This window comes from Pelophylax lessonae (assembly GCF_965119305.1).
Source record: "Pelophylax lessonae genome assembly, chromosome: 9".
NCBI lineage: Eukaryota > Metazoa > Chordata > Amphibia > Anura > Ranidae > Pelophylax > Pelophylax lessonae.
This window is the reverse complement of record NC_138776.1, coordinates 246,735,804-246,754,444: the sequence shown is the minus strand read 5'-3', so window position 1 is coordinate 246,754,444 and position 18,641 is coordinate 246,735,804. Positions and strand designations below refer to the sequence as shown.

General features: G+C 47.9%; 2 protein-coding genes across 2 annotated transcripts in view; both read right to left on the bottom strand.

Annotated features, from left to right (window-relative positions):
- The window catches only part of LOC309564355 (uncharacterized protein), a gene marked incomplete at its 3' end in the record, with an annotated part of 715,072 nt that overhangs the window by 144,604 nt on the left and 551,827 nt on the right, over positions 1-18,641 (bottom strand).
- Positions 1-18,641, bottom strand: part of LOC309563353 (uncharacterized protein) — a gene marked incomplete at its 3' end in the record, with an annotated part of 522,832 nt that overhangs the window by 106,608 nt on the left and 397,583 nt on the right.

Here is an 18,641-nt window from a genome sequence, read left to right as displayed (position 1 = left end):
GAACAACAGCTGTGACTGGACAAACAGCCTTGGGCTCAGCAAAAGGGGGGTTAATGGGTTGCTCAGGCTCTTGTAGTTCCTTTGCTGCAATGTCATTTTTTAAACGCAGTTTTTCCTGCAAGGAAACATCAGCAGCTGAAATATTGCTGGATACAAAATTACCAGCCTGAGTGTCATTGGGCAAAACATCAGTATTAGCCAAGGTGTTAAATGGCACAAAAATAGTTTTATCAGTCACTTGTGACTTGCTAGGTTTTACCTTATCAGGCACATTATCAGGTATGTTCTCCTCACCAAACACCAGCTGATCCGCCCGTACTGGAGACTCCACTGCCTGGATCACTTTAAGCATGCCTCCTGAGCCCTGAGAAGGTAACGGGCTGCTCACCTCACCTTGGGGGGGCAGGGGGTCAGAACTTGGGGTCCCCTCCTCCACCTCCATCTTTGCCATCCTTGCAAATCTGCGGTCATTGCAGAACTTTTCTTTAAAGGGCCCCTCTTTACCTTCCATCATGGCCACAATGGTTTCCTGGTGTTGAACCCGGACCTTTGCCAACTGGATTTCCGAATCCATAGATCCACGGCTGCGGCTGTGCAAACCTTCACGTTGCTTTCGCAGGCGTTTCAACTCTGCTCTCAGTTTGTAGAGCTGGTCTCTCTCCCTATTCAGGACCTTGATCCCGGCCACCACTCGCTCCCAAATGGACTCGGTATCCTCATCCTCACCAGGGGCAGAGAGATCTCCAGCCATGGCTTGTCCAGGAGCAGGTATGTCATCCATCAGCCCAGGGGATGGTTCAGAGCTTCCAGCAGGAGAGGCCCTGCTGGCCTGCATGGCCTCCCCAGATAGGGGCCAGCAGGGCTGGGAGAGATTTTACCGAACTCCCCTCTCACAGAAATCACCTGGAGCAGACACACAGCCAGAGAACCTTCCTGCAGCCACACCCGAAGCTGAATGATGGGAAACTACTCCTCCCACTGACAGCAATGATGGGGCACTATTCCTCCCACTGACACCAACAATGGGGCACTATTCCTCCCACTGACACAAATGATGGGGCACTATTCCTCTCCCTAATGTCAAAGATGAATTTTTTTACTCCTACTGACACCAGGACGATTTCAACTCCCAAAGGCCACAGTCCACCCCCCCCCCCCACCCCCAAAGTCTAAAGGACAGTAAACTGGCCCTTTGTTTAGAAAGTTTGGAAACCTTTACATGGTTCACTAAAGCCTATATCCGAATGCCAGCACACAGCCATTCACATTTGTGGCCGGCTGTACGTGCCACCCGTGACTCCCCATTTCCAGAACAATGTGAAGATTTTGCACTAGACATATTTGTATGCCTCACTCAGGGCTGCCACCAGGGGGGTACAGCCCATACACATGTAGGGGGCCCAGGCGTCCCGAGGGGCCCCAAACAGGGTAGGGTTGCCACCTGTCCTTGCAATACCATTCAATTGCAAGCTCTGCCATTCTCCGCAGACTGGCACTATGTGGGGGGGGGGGGATCCTGCCCCTCACTAGCCCTCACAAACAGCTGTAGGCCCAACCCTCCCCTGTTCTCCAGCTGTTCACTCCTGGACAGGAGGAGCGGCATTTACTAGAACTGTTCACCTTTATGTTCCTGGGATTGAGGAGATGGGACTGGAGGAGGAGGACATGGGATGCAGGAGGACATGGGACTGGAGGAGGACATGGAACTGGAGGAGGAGGACATGGGATGCAGGAGGACATGGGACTGGAGGAGGAGGACATGGGATGCAGAAAGACCTGGGACAGGAGGACGAGGACATGGGATGCAGAAAGACATGGGACAGGAGGAGGAGGACATGGGATGCAGGAGGACATGGGACTGGAGGAGGAGGACATTGGATGCAGAAAGACATGGGACAGGAGGAGGAGGACATGGGATGCAGGAGGACGAGGACATGGGATGCAGAAAGACATGGGACAGGAGGAGGAGGACATGGGATGCAGGAGGACGAGGACATGGGATGCAGAAAGACATGGGACAGGAGGAGGAGGACATGGGACTGGAGGAGGACATGGGATGCAGGAGGACATGGGACAGGAGGAGGAGGACATGGGATGCAGGAGGACATGGGACTGGAGGAGGAGGACATGGGATGCAGAAAGACATGGGACAGGAGGACGAGGACATGGGATGCAGAAAGACATGGGACAGGAGGACATGGGATGCAGAAAGACATGGGACAGGAGGAGGAGGACATGGGATGCAGGAGGACATGGGACTGGAGGAGGAGGACATTGGATGCAGAAAGACATGGGACAGGAGGAGGAGGACATGGGATGCAGAAAGTCATGGGACTGGAGGAGGAGGACATGGGATGCAGGAGGACATGGGACTGGAAGAGGAGGACATGGGATGCAGGAGGACATGGGACAGGAGGAGGAGGACATGGGATGCAGGAGGACATGGGACAGGAGGAGGAGGACATGGGATGCAGGAGGACATGGGACTGGAGGAGGAGGACATGGGATGCAGAAAGACATGGGATGCAGGAGGACGAGGACATGGGATGCAGAAAGACATGGGACAGGAGGAGGAGGACATGGGATGCAGGAGGACGAGGACATGGGATGCAGAAAGACATGGGACAGGAGGAGGAGGACATGGGACTGGAGGAGGAGGACATGGGATGCAGGAGGACATGGGACTGGAGGAGGAGGACATGGGATACAGGAGGACATGAGGAGGAGGACATGGGATGCAGGAGGACATGGGACAGGAGGAGGAGGACATGGGATGCAGGAGGACATGGGACTGGAGGAGGAGGACATGGGATGCAGAAAGACATGGGACAGGAGGAGGAGGACATGGGATGCAGAAAGACATGGGACAGGAGGAGGAGGACATGGGATGCAGAAAGACATGGGACAGGAGGACATGGGATGCAGAAAGACATGGGACAGGAGGAGGAGGACATGGGATGCAGGAGGACATGGGACTGGAGGAGGAGGACATGGGATGCAGAAAGACATGGGACAGGAGGAGGAGGACATGGGATGCAGAAAGTCATGGGACTGGAGGAGGAGGACATGGGATGCAGGAGGACATGGGACTGGAGGAGGAGGACATGGGATGCAGGAGGACATGGGACTGGAAGAGGAGGACATGGGATGCAGGAGGACATGGGACAGGAGGAGGAGGAGGACATGGGATGCAGGAGGACATGGGACAGGAGGAGGAGGACATGGGATGCAGGAGGACATGGGACTGGAGGAGGAGGACATGGGATGCAGAAAGACATGGGACAGGAGGAGGAGGACATGGGATGCAGGAGGACGAGGACATGGGATGCAGAAAGACATGGGACAGGAGGAGGAGGACATGGGATGCAGGAGGATGAGGACATGGGATGCAGAAAGACATGGGACAGGAGGAGGAGGACATGGGACTGGAGGAGGAGGACATGGGATGCAGGAGGACATGGGACTGGAGGAGGAGGACATGGGATACAGGAGGACATGGGACATGAGGAGGAGGACATGGGATGCAGGAGGACATGGGACAGGAGGAGTTGGACATGGGATGCAGGAGGACATGGGACTGGAGGAGGAGGACATGGGATGCAGAAAGACATGGGACAGGAGGACGAGGACATGGGATGCAGGAGGACGAGGACATGGGATGCAGAAAGACATGGGACAGGAGGAGGAGGACATGGGATGCAGGAGGACGAGGACATGGGATGCAGAAAGACATGGGATGCAGGAGGACGAGGACATGGGATGCAGAAAGACATGGGACAGGAGGAGGAGGACATGGGATGCAGGAGGACGAGGACATGGGATGCAGAAAGACATGGGACAGGAGGAGGAGGACATGGGATGCAGGAGGACATGGGACTGGAGGAGGAGGACATGGGATACAGGAGGACATGGGACATGAGGAGGAGGACATGGGATGCAGGAGGACATGGGACGGGAGGAGGAGGACATGGGATGCAGGAGGACATGGGACTGGAGGAGGAGGGCATGGGATGCAGAAAGACATGGGACAGGAGGACGAGGACATGGGATGCAGAAAGACATGGGACAGGAGGACATGGGATGCAGAAAGACATGGGACAGGAGGAGGAGGACATGGGATGCAGGAGGACATGGGACTGGAGGAGGAGGACATGGGATGCAGAAAGACATGGGACAGGAGGAGGAGGACATGGGATGCAGAAAGTCATGGGACTGGAGGAGGAGGACATGGGACTGGAGGAGGAGGACATGGGATGCAGGAGGACATGGGACTGGAGGAGGAGGACATGGGATGCAGGAGGACATGGGACAGGAGGAGGAGGACATGGGATGCAGGATGACATGGGACAGGAGGAGGACATGGGACAGGAGGAGGAGGACATGGGATGCAGGAGGACATGGGACTGGAGGAGGAGGACATGGGATGCAGAAAGACATGGGACAGGAGGAGGAGGACATGGGATGCAGGAGGACGAGGACATGGGATGCAGAAAGACATGGGACAGGAGGAGGAGGACATGGGATGCAGGAGGACGAGGACATGGGATGCAGAAAGACATGGGACAGGAGGAGGAGGACATGGGACTGGAGGAGGAGGACATGGGATGCAGGAGGACATGGGACTGGAGGAGGAGGACATGGGATACAGGAGGACATGGGACTGGAGGAGGAGGACATGGGATGCAGAAAGACATGGGACAGGAGGAGGAGGACATGGGATGCAGGAGGACATGGGACTGGAGGAGGAGGACATGGGATGCAGAAAGACATGGGACAGGAGGACGAGGACATGGGATGCAGAAAGACATGGGACAGGAGGAGGAGGACATGGGATGCAGGAGGACATGGGACTGGAGGAGGAGGACATGGGACTGGAGGAGGAGGATGACGACATGGTAGGCGGGCCCTGGGGAATGTTGGTGGTCAGGCCCGGGGGGGGCCCAGGCCAGGAGGGCGGGGGCCCAGGCCTAAAAATGTGTAAGGGGCCTCAAAATTTCTGATGGCTGCCCTGGCCTCACTATGTCCGTGTACATGGCGGCCTTCTGTAAATGTTGGCTTTGTAACCAATTCTACAAACTATTTATAGAATTTTACTGAGGGCAGATCTTCTGTTTAAACAAAAGGGACATTTCCCACCGAGAGGCACCATCTTGCCAATATAGGTTGGGCCCCAGTGACTAAGCCTGGCTTGATTTGTCCTTCTTGGGGTTGGTACATTGTCTATGATCTTTGGTTTTCCTTTTAGACATGTGCACAACGGAAACATTTTGGTAGTTCTTTAAGTTAGTAATTTTGTTTCGTCATACTCATTATGTTAGGATGATTCGTTTTCAGAATTTGTTTCCTATATTTGGATTCAGTTTGTATATTCATTATTTTCAAATCTATTCAAATTTCGCAAGACTGCTACAGTATATCCGTTCTATTTTTTTCCTATAATATTATTCTTCTCTATTCTTTTCTGTTCTATTTCTGTTAATTTTCTATTCTATTCTGCTTTATTCTATTTTTTTTTCTATTCTATTTTGTTCTATTCTATTATTTCTGTTCTATTATTTTATTTTCTATTTCATTCTATTCAGTTATTTTTTCTTTCTATTCTATTCTTTAACCAGCCTTAGGGCTCTTTCACACAGGTGGACCGTTCAGATCTGCCTGTACGTTTTTTTGGCGGATCTGAACGGTCCCCCCATGCATCCCTATGGGGCATCGGATGTCAGCGGAGACATGTCCGCTGACATCCGATCCATCAAATCTGAACGGATGGAAACCCTATTTTCCATCCGTCCAGTGTATCGGATCGGATCAGATGGGTCCGTTCCCATCCGATTTCCCAATAGAGATGTATGGGGAACTGACAGCTCCTGCTCAGCGGGGGATCGGCGGATCGATCCCCCGCTGAGATAAACGGAGTCCGTCCGACGGACTGGCTGTGTGAAAGAGCCCTTAGTAGGAACCATCATCCTATTTCACTTTTATATCTCACTGTATTTATTGTAATATGTTTCCATTTCAAATTAATTTTCAAATTCAAATTTATTTTTTCATTCAAATAATGTGTTATTTTGTTGCATTATTTTGTTATAATTTATTTCGGATTTGTTGAAATTGATTACTATCGTGATTCGAAAATTCAAATAACATCCAAATTACGAACATTTTGTCCGAATTCCAATTTGAAATGAATCACACGTCTCGTTTCTTCCTTAGGACTGAATAGGGCTCACACTATGGTTGATGCCGCTTCATCTAAAGATTTAACACATATGAATGACACGGGTCTTCAGGCTGTTACGGTAAATCCATTATGGAAGAATTATGAGAACATTGGTGATCCTTTAAAAAAAAAAAAAAGCTAGTTGGTTCTAAATCGAACCAAACGCCTTCCGTATTTTCCACATCAGTGACCTGGGATGAGTTTGCAGGCTACGAAAGTCAGATTAAACTCTGAAGTCCCAATTTGCGATTTGATTCTGGGCAGTGACTCGAAGAATTTAGGCCTAGAGGGCCATTATGACATCTAGACCAGCCTTTTTCGACCAGGGTGCCTTGAGGTTTCTTTAGGGGTGCCTTGGCAAAATGCCTTAAAACTGCCCAAAAATTGTATACAAGGCTGCAGATGGATGAGGCCTGTCTTTTAGTTACACAAAGCCAATGGTTTTCATTGTGCACCATTATGACCTTCTAGCTGCCAACCTCCTAATGACCAAAGACATCATCAGTTGATAAGGAGGATGTCAGTTGCCTGTACAGCATCGTTATTTAACACTCCCCTGCCTCTCTCCATCAGCTGTGGGGTCACATTAGCTGAGTGATGGAGAAAAACTGGGGAAGGAAAGAAACATTGGAATACTAGTCATTACCAGTTTGCACCTCTAACGTTGGGTAACCTACGTGTGTAGATGTTGCTGCATTATGTAAAACTATTTGAATAGTGTTTGTATTGTAGGATGGGGTGCCTTAAGACTGTCCATAATTGTGGAGGGTGCCTCGAGATAGTCCATAATTTTAAAAAGTGCCTTGACTAAAAAAAGGTTGAGAAACACTGATCTAGACAACCAGAATTTTCATTGGCAGCGGTCAATGATGGCAGCCTTCTTATTTCCTTAAAGTGGAACTATACCCTCCTATTTTTTTCAGCCAAGGAAGCTGCCATCTTGGCCTCTGTTTGATCTTCAACTGCCATCATGGCTGCACATGTAATCAGTTATGACCCCAACCATTTGATGGTTTGCCGGCTTGGTTTAGAGCACAACCAATGTGATAGTTACATTCTCGGCACGTACCAGAAATGTAACTGTTTTTTAAAATCTTTAAATCGATGGGCTTAGTTTTGCTTTAAAGCGGAGTTCCACCTTCTCCTCAACCCCCTCCAAAAATTTAAAGTCAGCAGCTACACATACTGTACACATACTGTAGCTGCTGACTTCTAACCACTTGCCTACTGCCGTTAGTATATTTACTGCGGCAGTCAGCCCCTCACAGGCAAAGCGACGTAGGGCTACGTCGCTAGCCTGTGAGCGCGCGCCGCCGGAGGCGCTCTCCCACGCGGTCACGGACCCCCCCCCCCCGCGCATGTGCCCGGCGGACCCGATGTCCGCCGGTCACTCGCGATCGTCCGTTAGAGTGGGAGAAAGGCAGGCGGCTAGTGTAAACAAGCCGCCTGTCATTCTCCCCTGTGTATGAACAGTGATCATACGGTTCTACTATGTAGGACCGTTGATCACTGTTCCTACACCTCAAGCCACAGCCAATCACAGTTAGAATCACGCCCCTAGGGACACACATAACCCCTTCCCTGCCAGTGTCATTATTACAGTAACAGTGCATATGTATAGCACTGATTACTGTAGAAATGTCACTGGTACCCCCAAAAGTGTCAAAAATGTCAGACAAGGGTCCTAGCTATCCGCCGCAATGTCGCAGTACCGCAAAAAAATTGCAGATCGCCGCCATTACGTGTTAAAAAAAAAACAACAAAAATGCCAAAAAATTTTCCCTTAGTTAGTAAACGCGATAACTTTTGCGCAAACCAATCAAAATACGCTTTTTGCGATTTTTTTTTTTACCAAACATATGTAGCAGAAAACAAATTGGCCTAAAATGTTAAAAAATTTTGATTTTTACATTTTTTTTGGGGATTTCATATAAAAAAATGTGAAAAATATTGTTATTTTTGCAAAATTTACGCTCTGTTTTTGTTTATAGCCCAAAAAAGTAAAAATCGCACAGGTGATCAAATACCACCAAAAGAAAGCTGTTTGTGGGACAAAAAGGACGGCAAATTCGTTTAGGTACAGCGTCGCACGACCGCGCAATTGTCCGTTAAAGTCACGCAGTGCCGAATCGCAAAATAGGCCCTGGTCAGGAAGGGGGTAAAATCTTCCGGGGCTTAAGTGGTTAATATTAGGACACTTACCTGTCCTGGAGTCCAGCGATGTCGGCACCACAGCCGATGTTTCCATCGGCTGTCAGGTGCTGCTGCTGCCATTTCTGGTAAGGGAACCCGGCAGTGAACCTTGCAGCTTCACGGATCGGTCCCTACTGTGCATACACGAATCGCGCTGCGCATTCCTATTGGCACGGCGGCGGGGGAAGGAGGAGGGGGCCGAACTTCCGAGGGATGGCGCCATATCCTGGAAGTGGGGAAGGGTACCTGCCAAAAAGAGGTACCCATTCCCCCCTGAAAGGTGCCAAATGTGGCACCGGAGGGGGGGGGGGGAGGAAGCAAAAGAGCGGAAGTTCCACTTTTGGGTGGAACTCCGCTTTAAGTCATTTTTTTAAAGTCAGAACACCTGATCTGCAGTATTGTTCTGGGACTGAGAAGGCACTAAAGCTGCTGGATCCAAATAACAGCCAAGGTAATAGCATTTTCGTAAGAAGCCCTGGAAATCAACATAAGAGACAGTGATGTCAAGGCCTGAATAGCAAACCTTGAAGAATGAAGCTGGGGATTGGGCGCACGGCCAAATACGTCATGTGTTCCGCGTTCTCCTATTTCTATTATTCACAATGTTCACACACCACATTGGATTTAGTATCACATCATATTATTGATTAAGGCAGACGTAGTTGAAATATTGATTATTTTTATTCACACCATTCTCTACATTCGTAGCACCATGATATAACTTGCTGTAAAATAAATAATAAAGGGGTAGGTATTTCATAACCAAACAAAACATACAAAAAACCCTCCAGAATGAGATAAGAGGGGGGGGGGGGGGAACGTGGGTGCTACATACAATAGATTGGTGGGAGATGATGACAGCTGGAGGTGAGGGTAGCTGAAGACATGATTATGGATCACTGGGGTAGGAAGATCAATAGGGCAATTTGGAATTGCCTTTTAGCGCCGGTTCACACTGGCGCGACGCTACTTTCAGGGGCGACCTCCGAGATTGCGGTGCGAGCAGCGCGCCGCGACCTCGGAGCGGCCGCCACAGACTTCATAACATTGAAGTCTATGGCGGTCGCCTCCTGGTCGCCCCAAAGAAGCTCCGGACCCTTTTTCTAGGTCGGAGCGACTTGTGTCGCTCCTATTAGAACGGGTCCGTAGCTTCCCTATGGGAGGCGACCTGCGGCGACCTGTGAGGCGACCAGGTCGCCTCACAGGTCGCCCTAGTGTGAACCGGGGCTTAAAGTGCTTTGTTTATGTAAAGTAAAAAAAAAAAAAAGGATCAAGCCAAAGTGTTAGTTCTCCTTTTCAGGGAAAAAGAAAAAGATGAATAAATATTCTACCTCCTCCTCACCCCTCGGTCTCCGGAGCACTTACCTCCGTGGGTGTTACAATTTCACCATCCATGCAGCCTGGTGCAGTGATCCTGGGATTTGAAAATCGCACTGTTCTTTCTCTTCTTTACCTAGCGACACCAGGATGGATCAGAGCAGTTCTGATTAGTCATCAAATGCCCCAGGACTGGGCTGCAAGGGCATTAAAACTGTATTACCCACAGAGGTAAGTGGGGACTGGAGGAGGGTGTAGGATGTAAGAGTGTTACTAAACTGTTATACTCACTGTGGATCCTAAGGGGTTAATCCTCTGCAATGCGTAAAAGGACTGTTTGATCCTGTCCTGTCTGGCGGAAGCGACGTCCGCCTGCCACCCATGGAGACCGAACGCCGATCTGCCGATGTAAACAAGGCAGACAGCTGTTCTGTCAGAGATGAACACAGAGATCCTGTGTTCCTCCTATTCAGGAACACAAGTCTCTGTGTTCATCCAGTGAGTCGATCCCCCACGCAGTTAGAAAGCACCCCCTAGGAGCACATTTAACCCTTTGATCGCTCCTGGTGTTAACCCCTTCCCTGTCAGTGTCACTATTACAGTAACAGTGCATATTCTTAGCACTGATCACTGTAGTAATGTCACTGGTCCCCCAAAAAGTGTCAGTTAGGTTTCTGATCTGTCCGCCGCATTGTCGTATTCCCACTAAAAATCGCTGATCGCCGCCATTACTAGTAAAACATAAATAAATAGCTAAAAATGACATAAATCGAATTTCCCCTAGTTTGTAGACGCGATAACTTTTGTGCAAACCAATCAAAATACACTTATTGGGATTTTTCTTTTTTGCCAAAAATATGTAGCAGAATACATATTGGCTTATAGGGGTGCAGGGAGCATCCGATCAGGTCCGGACCGGATCAGAAAGCCCGTGTGAAAGGGGCCTTAGGCTCCATTCACACTAGTCACAGCTAGGGATGCACCGAAATGAACATTTTGGGCCGAAACCGAAAATGCAGGATGCCCTTGGCAGAAAATCGAAACCGAAAATGACTTTTTCCCCCCAAATAATTTTAAAATAGATAGAAGAGGGGCATACACCAAAAACAGGCAGTGACGTACACCTGTCGCTGCCACCCTGTCACAGTACAGTATATGTACTGTGATGGGTTGGCTAGTGGTTAATTTAATTACCAATGGTATTTGTATTATGCAGCATGAGGGGGTTAAAGCGGAGTTCCACCCAAAAGTGGAACTTCCGCTTTAGGGAGTCCTGACCCCCCGACATGCCACATTTGGCATGTCATTTTTTGGGGGGGGGGAGCGGGTACCTAGTTTTGACATGTACCCGCTCCCACTTCCGCTCGGAGCGCCGCGGCGCCCTGAGCGGAAGTTCTCCTCTCCCCCTCCCTCCCTGCAATCTTCTGGGACACGTCAGAGGTCCCAGAAGATTGCCGGCCAATCACGGTGCGCATCGCGACTCGCGCATGCGCAGTGGGTACCCGGCTGTGAAGCCGCAAACTGTAACAGCCGGGTGCCCACAGCAGTGATGCCGGCGCCGAGGGAGAGGATCGAGGCTTCGGGCGGCCGCATCGCTGGACCGTTGGACAGGTGAGTAAATGGCTGGAACTCCGCTTTAATGTATTGTCACTGCTGGTCACTCATCTATTAGTGACCGACCAGTGGCAGTTAATTAACCCCTTTGTGCTGCATTAGTAAACCAGTATCAGTGTTAATTAACACTGGTTGCACTGATACTGGTTGCACTAATGCAGCACAAAGGGGTTAATTAACTGCCACTTGTCGGTCACTAATGCATCAGTGACCAGCAGTGACAATACATTAACCCCCTCATGCTGCATAATACTAATACCATTGGTAAGCTCCCTAAGCTTCCCCCTCCCCCCCCCCCCCCCTCTGGCTCAGCATCCCTCCCCATCCCAACGATTCAATCTCCTTACTGTAGTGTCACTCTGCTGAGTGCTCCTCCGGTGTCCTTCATTCAAAAGAGGCGCCTCTGGCCGGCGGCCCGCCTCCCGGTGATGTCACTACTACTACGATCTGTGTATGAATGAAGTGACATACCGGGCGGGAGGGCGGGCGAGCGGCCGCTAATATGGTAGCTGTAACTATGTGAGCCTTCACTTCCCTGTCAGCGGGGGACGATGAGCATGAATGAACTGACCTGACACCGGGCGGGGGGAGAGGCCGCTAATAACTATAACTATGTGAGCGCTTCACTTCCCTGTCAGAGGAAATACCCGCATGACAGGGAAGTGAAGGCTCACATAGTTATAGCTATTAGCGGCCGCTCCCCCCGCCCGTTGTCAGGTCAGTTCATTCATGCTCATCGCCCCCCGCTGACAGGGAAGTGAAGCACTCACATAGTTACAGCTACCGTATTAGCGGCCGCTCGCCCGCCCGGTATGTCACTTCATTCATGAACAGATCATAGTAGTAAGGACATCATCGAGAGTCAGGCGGCCGGCCAGAGGCGGGACTTTTTAAACCTGCGCTGCGCCCTCCTCCTTCCTCACGGCGGCCATTAATTTCGGCATTTTTAACCCATTATCGGCCGAAATGGGATAGGCCCATTTTCGGCCGATAATTTCGGTGGCCGAAATTTCGGTGCATCCCTAGTCACAGCCCATGGATTTCAATGGCATCCGTTCCGATCTATGCAACTTAGAAAAGGTTCCTGCAAATTTGAAAACCTCTGGGGCCCCTGGTTGGATACTCCAGGCTTGAGCCTGTTGGAATTGGTAATAGATATGATAGGTTACTCATCAGGTGAGTTGTGCCCTTTTGATAGGGTACTTTACTAGCGTATATATTACTCATCAGGTGAGTTGTGCCCTTTTGATAGGGTCCTTTACTAGGGTATATACAGTTCCTTCACGAAAGTATTCGGCCCCCTTGAACTTTTCGACCTTTTGCCACATTTCAGGCTTCAAACATAAAGATATAAATATATTTTTGTGAAGAATCAACAACAAGTGGGACACAATCATGAAGTGGAACGAAATTTATTGGATATTTCAAATTTTTTTAACAAATAAAAAACTGAAAAATTGGGCGTGCAAAATTATTCAGCCCCCTTAAGTTAATATTTTGTAGCGCCACCTTTTGCTGCGATTACAGCTGTAAGTCGCTTGGGGTATGTCTCTATCAGTTTTGCACATTGAGAGAAATTTTTGCCCATTCCTCCTTGCAAAACAGCTCGAGCTCAGTGAGGTTGGATGGAGAACGTTTGTGAACAGCAGTTTTCAGTTCTTTCCACAGATTCTCGATTGGATTCAGGTCTGGACTTTGACTTGGCCATTCTAACACCTGGATATGTTTATTTGTGAACCATTCCATTGTAGATTTTGCTTTATGTTTTGGATCATTGTCTTGTTGGAAGACAAATCTCCGTCCCAGTCTCAGGTCTTTTGCAGACTCCATCAGGTTTTCTTCCAGAATGGTCCAGTATTTGGCTCCATCCATCCACCCATCAATTTTAACCATCTTCCCTGTCCCTGCTGAAGAAAAGCAGGCCCAAACCATGATGCTGCCACCACCATGTTTGACAGTGGGGATGGTGTGTTCAGGGTGATGAGCGGTGTTGCTTTTACGCCAAACATAACGTTTTGCATTGTTGCCAAAAAGTTTGATTTTGGTTTCATCTGACCAGAGCACCTTCTTCCACGTTTGGTGTCTCCCAGTGGCTTATGGCAAACTTTAAACGACATTTTTTATGGATATCTTTAAGAAATGGCTTTCTTCTTGCCACTCTTCCATAAAGGCCAGATTTGTGCAGTATACGACTGATTGTTGTCCTATGGACAGAGTCTCCCACCTCAGCTGTAGATCTCGGCAGTTCATCCAGAGTGATCATGGGCCTCTTGGCTGCATCTCTGATCAGTCTTCTCCTTGTATGAGCTGAAAGTTTAGGGACGGCCAGGTCTTCGTAGATTTGCAGTGGTCTGATACTCCTTCCATTTCAATATTATCGCTTGCACAGTGCTCCTTGGGATGTTTATAGCTTGGGAAATCTTTTTGTATCCAAATCCGGCTTTAAACTTCTCCACAACAGTATCTCGGACCTGCCTGGTGTGTTTCTTGTTCTTCATGATGCTCTCTGCGCTTTAAACAGACCTCTGAGACTATCACAGTGCAGGTGCATTTATATGGAGACTTGATTACACACAGGTGGATTCTATTTATCATCATTAGTCATTTAGGTCAACATTGGATCATTCAGAGATCCTCACTGAACTTCTGGAGAGAGTTTGCTGCACTAAAAGTAAAGGGGCTGAATAATTTTGCACGCCCAATTTTTCAGTTTTTTATTTGTTAACAAAGTTTGAAATATCCAATAAATTTTGTTCCACTTCATGATTGTGTCTCACTTGTTGTTGATTCTTCACAAAAAATTACAGTTTTATATATTTATGTTTGAAGCCTGAAATGTGGCAAAAGGTTGCAAAGTTCAAGGGGACTGAATACTTTCGCAAGGCACTGTATTACTCATCAGGTGAGTTGTGCCCTTTTGATCGGGTACTTTACTAGCGTATATATTACTCATCAGGTGAGTTGTGCCCTTTTGATAGGGTACTTTACTAGCGTATATATTACTCATCAGGTGAGTTGTGCCCGTTTGATAGGGTACTTTACTAGCGTATATATTACTCATCAGGTGAGTTGTGCCCGTTTGATAGGGTACTTTACTAGCGTACATATTGGTAGTAATGGTGTTCTATGTTTATCAACTCTACCAGTGATTACTTATTATGCAATTATACTAACTTTTGCAAAAATGGTGAACTATGTATGTATTATATCGCTATACACTGTATTTGCTGCTGTACTGGGAGATGTATACAAAGCTGTCCAGGATGTGCTGTGCGCGTATGTCAGTTATCTTGTTTGCGATTAGACCCCCTGTCAGGTTTTTATTGCTGTCCATGCCCCTGTTAAAGGAGAGTTCCAGTCCCCCTAATACTTTCTTTTTTAACCACTTCTAGACCGAAAGATTTCCCCCCTTAATGACCAGGCCATTTTTTGCGATACGGTACTGCATTACTTTAACGAACAATTGCGCGGTCATGCGACGCTGTACCCAAATAAAATTGATGTCCTTTTTTTCCCACAAATAGCATTGTTTTCTTTTGGTGGTATTTGATCACCTGTGCGATTTTTTATTTTTTTTTTGCGCTATAAACAAAAAAAGAGCGACAATTCTGGAAAAAAAAATATTTTCACATTCTGCTATATAACATTCCCAATAAAAAAAAAAAAAATGAAAAAAAATCTAATTTTTTCATCATTTTAGGCCAATGTGTTTTCTGCTACATATGTTTGGTAAAAAAAAAATCCCAATAAGCGTATTTTGATTGGTTTGCGCAAAAGTTATCGCGTCTACAAACTAGGGGAAAGATTTATGTAAATTTTATTTATTTATTTTACTAGTAATGGCGGCAATCTGCGATTTTTAGCAGGACTGCGGCGGACAGATCGGACCCCTAACTGACATTTTTTACACTTTTGGGGGGACCAGTGACTACAGTAATCAGTGCTAAAATATGCACTGTTACTGTAATAATTACACTGGCAGGGAAGGGGTTAACACCAGGGGCAATCAAAGGGTTAAATGTGTCCCTAGGGGTGCTTTCTAACTGTGTGGGGGATAGGCTTGATGCATGAACACAGGGACCTATGTTCCTAAATAGGAGGAACACAGGATCCCTGTGTTCATAACTGACAGAACAGCGGTCTGGTGTGTTTATGACAACAGACCATTGTTCTGTCTCCATGGGGAGCGATCACGGGTGTCTAGCGGCACTGGCAGGGAAGGGGTTAACCCAGGGGCAATAAAAGGGTGAAATGTGAGCTGAGGGGTGTTTTCTAACTGTGGGGGGGATGGGCTTGTGAAATCAACACAGAGACCTGTGATCCTATATAGGAGGATCACAGGAGCTCTGTGTTCATAGCTGAGAGAACAACGGCCTGCTGTGTTTACAACAGCAAACCGCCGTTCTCTCTTCACGAGGATCGATCGCCGCCGGCCGTCGGCCATGTGGACTGGCTTCCCTGCTGGCAAGTGGGCGCTTCCGGTAACCGCCGTGCGGGAACCTGCCGATGTATAACTGCGGCGACTGGTCGGCAAGTGGTTAATAAAAAAACTGGATTTTTGTAAGAACTTACCTTAAAATCCTCTTCTCTGAAGTTAATTAACAGACGCAGCTCCATCTATTCAGAGACTATAGGTTATGCTCCTCTAATCAGGAATAGTCTCTGAATAGATGGAGCTGCGTCTGTTGATGAACGATAGAGAAAACTGAATTTTTGTAAGAACTTACCGTAAAATCCATTTCCCTGAAGTTCACCGAGAGACGCAGCTCCACCTATTCAGAGACTATAGGTTATGCTCCTCCCATTAGGGATAGTCTCTGAATAGATGGAGCTGTGTCTGTTGATAAACGATAGAGAAAACTGGATTTTTGTAAGAACTTACCTTAAAATCCTTTTCTCTGAAGTTCACCGACGGACGCAGCTCCATCTATTCAGAGATTATAGGTTATGCTCCCCCCATCAGGAATAGTCTCTGAATAGATGGAGCTGCGTCTGTTGATGAACGATAGAGAAAACTGAATTTTTGTAAGAACTTACCGTAAAATTCTTTCCCCTGAAGTTCATCGACAGACGCAGATCCCGCCCCTCTACTTTTGAGTGAATGGGCTTTTTTTCTATTCTAAACACTGCTTGCAACTAAACTGCTTAATGATAGCAGGGTGTGTGGGTTATGCCTGCAGGGAAAGCCCCCATAGGTGTGGTTAAGCTTTTTTCCTGCCTAGTGCCTATTCCTGATGGGAGGAGCATAACCCTATAGTCTCTGAATAGATGGAGCTGCGTCTGTTGATGAGCGATAGAGAAAACTGAATTTTTGTAAGAACTTACCGTAAAATCCTTTTCGCTGAAGTTCATCGACAGACGCAGCTCCATCTATTCAGAGACTATAGGTTATGCTCCCCCCCATCAGGAATAGTCTCTGAATAGATGGAGCTGCGTCTGTCGATGAACGATAGAGAAACTTTATTTGATTTAAAAAAAAAAGAAAGAAAGGTTCCTGCACTACTTTGATGCGACGTGAGGGCTAGAGAGTGTAAAGTCGCACTCAAAATCGAGCGACTTTGGAGTCGAACTAGTGTGAACAGAGCTTTAGGCTTTGACAATAAGGCCTCATGCACACGGGACGTTTTTACAGCAGCTGTTTTTGGCTTCAGACATTTTTTGCTACAGCCAGTAAACCACCCGGCATGTTCTCCTATGTGTCCATGCACACACAGGCTGTTATCAGCAGTTTATGGCAGAGGTGTTTTCTGGCTGTAAAAAAAAACCGAAAACTAGTGGGTTTTAGAAGGCGTTTTTAAGCTGTAAAAACGCTCTAATACCAATAAACGCTGATAAACGCCAAAAAACGCTGCTAACTGGCGTTTTTTGACGTTTTTTATTTCATTGCTTTTTTTAAGCCTGGGTTATGTTTGGAGGTGTCCTTCATGGAACATAGCCTGGGGTCACACTGGTGCAAGCTGAACATCGCATGTGATTTGCACCAAAAAAGCAGCGCATTCCTGTGCACATCACATGAGATGTCTGTGCGATGCGATTTGAGCCATATATTTTGTATGGCTCAAATTGCATCACATTTGCACCAAAATGTTGTAGGACCCTTTTTTTCCTCCACACCTAATTGCATCGCATGGGTGTGTGAAAACCCATGCGATGCGATTCTAGCAAGCGCAATGCATTTTGCAATCTGTTTCGGGGTATCGTTCATGGAACATGAAGCCCTGTTGACATTGTGCCGATTTGGCATGCGATTTGTCATGTTGAATCGCATGTCAGATTGGAGCCTATTGCCGGCAACGGCACCGGTTCACACTGAGGACGGGTCTGAAATCATTCAGCTGAACGCGCACGATTTCAAACTCGCATTTCAGGGTGATTTGACAGACATCTGTAAGGGTTCATGCACAGATGTCTATTGAAGTCGCCAAAAGTAGGGCAGAAACTACTTTTGGGAATCAATGCGGCACCGCAAAGTCAGAGTTGCACCAATTCGGACAGTGACGTTGCCGGCAATAGCCTCTGATTTTGGCACCTCAAATCGCATGCCAAATCTGCCCAATGTGAACGGGGGGCTTAATGTTCCATGAACGACACTCTGGAACAGATTGCAAAATGCAGTGAGCTTGACAGAATCGCATCACATGGGTGTTCACCCCCATGCGGTGCGATTTTGATGCGGGGAAAAAAGGGTCCACATTTGCACCAAAATGTTGTAGGACCCTTTTTTGCACCGCACCTAAATCTTAACATTCATGCAATGCAATTCTGGCAAGCATTGCATTGTGGGAAAGTTAGAGTTACTAAAATAGCAGAGAGGTGATTTTTACCCAAAAAACGCTGAAAAACGCCAATGCAAAAAAAGCTAAAAAACGCTGAAAAACTCACTACAAAGCTTCTGGCATTTTAAAACGTCCCCAAGCGCCTAAAACTTGGAAGCTGATTGCTTTCTATGCAGAGCTGCATCAGATTTTGGACACTCCAGTTTTAGTAAATCTCCACCATTGCGTCCACATTTCCATGAGATTTTATTTTCGCTATTGCTTAACCACATATCGACCGCCCACCGCAGTTTTACTGCGGCAGGCAGCAGCTCCTGGGCAAAGCGACGTTATACTGTGTCGCTCGCTCAGGAGACACTAGGGGGCGAGCGCGCACCGCCCCCGCTCGTTAGCTGGGGAGCCAGTGTGTGTGCCCGGCGGCTCCGATGGTCGCCGGCCACTCGCGATCTCCCGCAGCTGTGAGAGAAGGACAGACGGCTGATGTAAACACAGCCGTCTGTCATTCTCCCTGAAGCGATCACAGA